Consider the following 6787-nt stretch of genomic DNA (forward strand, 5'->3'; position numbering starts at 1 on the left):
AAGGCTCAAGTGAATTAATTTCTGGAGAGAAAGTGGGGAATATAAGGGCACGTTTGAGGAGCTGGTGATGTCCTTTACCAAGATCAGATTTAGGTATTTTGGGGAGGGGGGGTGTATAAGACAGGAAAAGAGACAAATACTTTTAAAAAGTTAACAGTAAATCTAGAGTTAAATAGCACTATATCATTCAAGAAGTACCATGAGACAGTACGTGATTAAGAGCTAAGTCAGAGAAAGCACTAGAAGCACAAAGGACGATGAGGTCACTAGTGGGTCTGAATCATAAGGTACCTGCACAGACCTGAGGTCACAGGCCTTCTGTGGGCTGGAGAAGCATTCTTACTTACTTAGTGGATGCTGGGTAAACATTGGTTAACTGAGTTAATCTTTCCTCAGGTAGCTAGAAATTGTGGAGGAACTGGAGCTCCTTGCTACTGTGTTTACACTTTAACCAAAACTTTAGAAGAAATTTAGGCTCCCCAAGGGAATTGAGGAAAGCACCATTCTGTTGCTTGTTCAGGGACAAATCGAGAGCCAAATAACTGCCCTCCAAAAATTGCACCAAGGCTGTCCAGCCCTTATATCCAGAGTTCTAAACTTTTGGGGGGATGGGAAGAGAATTGGTGTGGATTAAAAAGGGATCCACAGAGAGCAAAGGAAGCATCTTTACATGTTTTTCTGTACTGTGTTTTTTTCCCCCTCTCCCTGAGGGAAGGCCATGTAGGAAAGAGTACTGAACTTGAAGCCTGGGTCTCTGCCACTACCTGACATTGAACAGGTCACTTAATCTCCCTGAGTCCTGTGTCCCCATTGGTAAAATAAGGAGGCTGTGGACTCCATACTAATAACTAAGTGTTTGGGGTCTACAATTTGCCGGGTGAGGCGTTTTCCACGCTTTTACTTCTCACAACCACAATGGTAGATTTTAGTAACCCTATTTTACCCAAGACATTCACTTCAGAGTGGTTAAGTACCACGTCCAAGGTCACACAGCAACGGCGGCCGGGCCGGATTGCAACCGGGGTTGCCTGACTCTCACACCACGCAGTCCCAGTTCCATACCAGTTAAACACCCCAATACTGGGCCCCGGAGTTCCCTTCCCTCGACAACCGGACCGCCTCCCACTCCACCCACCTAAACGCTCAGGCAATTCTCACCTTTCACCACCGGGCATGCTCAGTCGCTCAGGAAAGGTTTTCGCTCTGCCTTGGGAAATTTTTCACGCCGCTCTGGCAGCCGAGCCCGCCCCGCCCACGGCTCCTCCTCACTGGATTGGTTGAACTCAGGGAGGCTAGCAGGAGGCCCAAATGACCTCCCAACTCCCCCCTCCCGTCAACGCTCTGGGCGCGCGCGCTCCGAGCGTGCGTGCGTGCGTGCGTGTGAGTGAGCACGTGAGGCCCCGGAACGTGCACAGAGGGCGGGGCAGGAAGCAGGCGGTAAGGGGCGGGGCTTCCGTTGCCATAGCAGTGACGTCAGGCGTCGGGGAGCGAACCCGGCCCCTTCCCCGCGCGCGCGCACACACACAGAGAGACATGTACACGCGCGCGCATCGCCGCTCTCCCTGAGACACACTGGAGGGAAAGGTCAAACTAAAGGCGAGGGAGCCGGGAAGCCGGAGGGAGCCGCTGCTGCCGCCGCGCGCCATGACGGACGCGGCCGAGGCTGCTTTCTCTCCGCCGACGCCGTCGAGCCGCTGCTCTCGCCGCGCCCCCTGCCCCCGCCTCCCGCGCCCCCTCCCCCGGCGCTCGCGCGTCCACGCGCCCCCTCCCCCCCGGCGCACCAGGCGCGCGTCGGGCCCGGGGAGCGCGCCGGCCGGAGCGGGAGCCGGAGCGGGAGGGTGGGGGCCGCGGCGGGCGGCCCGGCGGCCTCCTCGCGCGACCCCCGAGCCCCGAGCCCGGCCCCTCGGCCGGAGCCCGCCAGGTGAGTGCGGTGGGGGGAGAGGGTGTCAGGAGCGGACAGGGCACCCGGCGAGCTCAGCCCCCCTGCCTGACTCCTTCCGGGGGCGCTGACAGGCGCGCGGGACCCGGCCTCTGGGGGGCGTCGCGGGGTCAACCTGTCTGGGGGCCCTTCTTGGCGCCCCTGACCCTCGGGGTCGGCCCCCGGATTGATGGGGGCTCGGGACCTGAGGGAGTGCAGCCTCCGGGCAGGAGTTGGCTGGGCAACCCGGCCGTGGGACAGGCGACGGTAGGCAGGTGGGCCCCTGTCTGGGGCTTGGTAAAGTGCGCGGAGGGGGCGAGGGGCCCGGCCAGGTGCGCGCGGGAGGCCCGCTGGAAGCGCTCAGGAAATGTTTGCTGGGAGTTGGGAGAAACTCTGCCCTGGGGACGAGGCGCCTTGCTTTTGCCCGGGCCAGGGAAAGTGGCGGATTTTACAGCAAAACTCGGGGGGAAGCCTTGCTGGACCGGACGAAAGCGAGAGGGACCCGGAGGACCCGCCTGGATGGGGACCAGAGACGAACAGATCTGCCTGTGGGTAGCACTAGGGCATGATGTGTGGACGTTGCCATGCCAATGTTTGATGTTTGTTGCTTATGGTTATTTTAGGACTGAATGATATTTTTTTAAAAAAGTTATTACTAGGGAGAGAGGGAACTGCTTGAATGGTCATGAGTTCTTCCCTGTGTGTGCAGGAAATGGATTAATCTTTCACATCACCCCCCCCCCCCCAACTGAACCTATGCCCCGTGGACTTTAAAAAAAATAAAATGTGTGGACGTTGCCATGCCAATGTTTGATGTTTGTTGCTTATGGTTATTTTAGGACTGAATGATATTTTTTTAAAAAAGTTATTACTAGGGAGAGAGGGAACTGCTTGAATGGTCATGAGTTCTTCCCTGTGTGTGCAGGAAATGGATTAATCTTTCACATCACCCCCCCCCCCAACTGAACCTATGCCCAGTGGACTTTAAAAATAATAAATACAAAACTCTAAAGCCCCGAAACGAGGTAATGTTTTTCTGATGAGTTTCAGGTATCAGGCCCCTGGTTGTGTGAGAGAGAAATAGAAGCAGGACAGCGAAGTACTTGATATGCTCAAGCAGTCGTCCTTTTGTCGTAAGCTTTGGAGCCCGTCAAAGTGGAGTTTAGTTGTAACTGCCAGGGTTAAGTAATCACATTGACCCAGTGCCGCCCACCAATCAGGAGCTTCCCTGAAAGTAACTTGGAAGACTGCTGTCAGCCCAGTTCTCTGCTGATTGTGAATACCCAGTGCTTTTGCTGATTTTTTTCCCCTCTTCAGTTTTCTACTATTAGAATGCATGCAACCTATTTACCAAACGTTGGAATGAATTATCCATAGCTGAATTGCTCTCCGCTAAGTCACTTTTAAATTTTCAGGTGCTACATCTGACGTATGTTTGTTTCATATTTGAAAGTTGTTTGGAAATTTGAAATATAGTAATTTCACATGATAAGGATTTTTTGCGTATAAGTCCAGCTTAAACAGATTATACCAAGTGGGTAATGTGTTTTAGAGTTTAAATCTCGTCCAAGAAAACTTCTGGTTTGTGAAAGGTTGGGGATTGTAACAGCTGAGGAAATGTCCGAAGGAATCTTTGGTAAAGAATGAGGGAACACCGGGACACCAGGTGAACTTTTTCATATTAACTGGCAGGCTCAGCATATACAAATTTACTTCTTACCTGAGCATTTCTGATATGCGGGTGCTTCTTCGGTTGTTTATGGATCTTTGGTTATTCGTCTTTTTTCAAGAAGTTCTGTCAGCAGAGACTCTCACTTTGAAGTTGAGTCGTTGTAGCATGTAGCCAGGGTACCAAAGGTTTTTTTATTTATCTTCCTTCTCTCTTTTTAATGGGAACTGTAGAACTGGGCAAATCAGCACTTACTCAGCATACCCCCCTCCTGTATGTCTCGTTGACCTTGGTGCCATTGTGGAGGTCATGTGTTCATGGAGATAAACAGTTCTTGAACAGTTTCCTCCAGGTGACAAAGGCACGTGGGAAAGTGATTTAAGAAATGCATATCTTGATTTTTTAAAAAATCATTTTAATTCGGCATTTATTGTGATCATTGCCAAAAATAATTCGTTGACCTATCTTTGGGAGTACTACATACTTTATATTTTACATTAAAAAATCACTTAATTTCTTTTTTCGACTTTCCTAGTGTTGTATATTCTACTGCAGAGGAACAGCTGGTTTTTCGGGTGACATTTTTAAAACTTGGGAAAGAGAGAAGGGCAGTAATGCTGGGATGTATTTAGCCCAAGAAAGCAGTTACGTTCCACTTCAAGAGCTTTGATAGTTACAAGTATAAGATTACAAAACAAGTAGTGGTTAGTTATGTTACACGAGACTTCTAAATTTTACAAAAAGGTTTCACTAAAAGGTGCCTTCAAATAATCCCTTTTATATGGTACTTATCAAATGTGATTTGATTTATGAAAAGTCAGTTGTCGTACAACAATTTAAGAACAGATTTTGGGGATATCCCTGGTCGGTGAACTAAGATCCCTCATGCTGTGTAGTATGGCAAAAAAGAAAAACAAACAACCAGAAAGAACATTTTTTGCGTAATGTTAAGATTTATCAGTGTGTTCCTTGAATTATCCCTTTCCCCAAAGTGTTTGGGGGCAAAGTTAATATTTCTGGGCTTGCTAAATTCAAAGTTGTGCCACTTATATGCTACCTATTAAGGTTTTACCTGAATGGAAAAATTGCCATGTGATCTAGAGTTGTACCATTTAGAGTACGTTGAAACCAAATTAGAATGCCCAAATTTTATGGTCAGGTTTGTCTGGAATCCTATCCGAGGTAGTTTAATTAGTAAGGTATCAGAAGCAGCTTGTTGTAAGATGCTCTCACTAGGACGGTGGTCCTGCAACATAGGCCAACAAGTGGTTATACCCAGACTTCAGCAAAGTCAAAATAAATAGATTTGGTCTAAAGTCCACATGCAGTGAAAACCATCACCTTGAATTTTTCTCTAGGTGCAAATTATTCTTCAGAATTAAAGGCTTGATTTTCCTAAGCTGTAATTGTGTTTGGGTCACTTGTGAAAAATCTATTTTGATAAAAGAACAACTGCATACTCTAACTTTCAAGGGAGCTTTTTTCTCTTTTTGTTAGTGCAGTTGGGTTTATTTGAAATCGCAGGAGATATTGAATGAAGTACTTGGGGAGTTTTCATTCTGAAATCATTTTACTTTGATTACTTTGAAAAAAGGAATGTGAGTTAATATGAGTAGAACTTGCTTATGAGTTAGCTCAAACTTTATGGTGGGATAAGGGGGAAAGGGAGGAACTGGACACAAAATTAAGGATAATCAATCAGATTTACTTTGCTTTATGCTATTCATGCCTGGCTGTGTAAGAGTGACACCCTTCCTCCCCAGTTTTAGAGAAGTCTTATTTCTAGAGAAGGGATTTAAGGGTTAAGAGCTAAGCATGTGAGTATATAAGTGTTCGGAGTATCTTTTGAGCACTTTAATAGTTTTTGGGTTTGTTCTTGTGCATGAGACAGAAAGCAAGAAATTATTTTCATGTTGAATATGGGTTGAGAGCACAACTTTGGGATAACAGGCACTGTTTTATTGCTCTTAACATAATTGAATATTATAAAAATTAAGGGAACAGCTAGAATGATGCCATTGATTTTTTTTTAGTATAGGCTCTTAGTTCCTCTATTGAACAAATGAGTAAAAATGAAGATTGGGGCTTCCCTGGTGGCGCAGTGCTTGAGAATCTGCCTGCAGGGGACACGGGTTCGAGCCCTGGTCTGGGAAGATCCCACATGCCGCGGAGCAACTGGGCCCGTGAGCCACAACTACTGAGCCCGCGTGTCCGGAGCCTGTGCTCTGCAACAAGAGAGGCCGTGAGAGTGAGAGGCCCGCGCACCGTGATGAAGAGTGGCCCCTGCTTGCCACAACTAGAGAAAGCCCTCGCACAGAAACGAAGACCCAACACAGCCAAAAATAAACAAACAAACAAACAAATAAATAAATAAATATTTTTAAAAAACAAAAAAACCCAGGTATTCCTTTAAAAAAAAAATGAAGATTGAAGTTGTGATGTTAAAAGAAATGTTTTCAAGCTTTTTTTTCGTTTTTTGTTTTTTTTTTTAATTTCAAAGGACTGTCTCAAAGAATTACTAATTTAGAGCATAGGTAAAAATTTCATTACTTGGATTTATCATTATTGAGGGAATGTAATTTAAAATTTTTTTAAATACATGCAAAAAAAATAAGTAGACTACTGCATTTTAAAAATACTTGTGCCGAGATCTGTGAGAATAGAAATAATGATGAGAAATTTTAATTGGAACTTGAGGCTGATTTATGTTCTCAATTTCATTGTTTAACCCAATGTCACTTTCAAATGTCATTTAATTTTTCTTTTCTATAAAATGCAATTGGTAGTGCAACAAACTTTATGTAAAATTGGATTTTTAAATAATATTTGGTAGACTTCTTAAGCATAAAACATTACCTAATACTAATAACTATGTTTAAGTCCACTATATAGGATTTTTAAAAGTTTTTAGACTTTGTAATCTGCAGAAATTTGGGCAAAAATTTTAGAAATAAGAAAGGCTGAGCTCAGAATTTTAGTCATAGATGATCCTGTAAATTGCATTTTCCTCATTGGCCTTAAAGGGTTTTCTTTCACTGTTACGTATTTATATTTTGCAGACTCTAGTCACACTGGTTTTTTTTTGTTTTGTTTTGTTTTTTTGTGGTACGCGGGCCTCTCACTGTTGTGGCCTCTCCCTCTGCGGAGCACAGGCTCCAGACGCGCAGGCTCAGCGGCCATGGCTCACGGGCCCCGCCGCT

At 45.7% G+C, this 6787-nt stretch overlaps 1 protein-coding gene across 31 annotated transcripts in view; it reads left to right on the forward strand.

The window, feature by feature from the left end:
- The first annotated feature begins 1789 nt into the window (after window positions 1-1789).
- Window positions 1790-6787, forward strand: part of ZFAT (zinc finger and AT-hook domain containing) — a 264652-nt gene continuing 259654 nt past the window's right edge. For 25 of the 31 annotated variants that reach the window (XR_008619456.1, XR_008619457.1, XR_003683319.2 and 22 more), the window contains exon 1: window positions 1835-1921. The gene's annotated coding sequence lies outside the window, so the exon portion shown is untranslated. The other 6 variants (XM_055091051.1, XM_055091061.1, XM_028500257.2 and 3 more) reach the window with 4 other exon arrangements.

Source organism: Physeter macrocephalus, chromosome 15 (assembly GCF_002837175.3).
Source record: "Physeter macrocephalus isolate SW-GA chromosome 15, ASM283717v5, whole genome shotgun sequence".
Lineage (NCBI taxonomy): Eukaryota > Metazoa > Chordata > Mammalia > Artiodactyla > Physeteridae > Physeter > Physeter macrocephalus.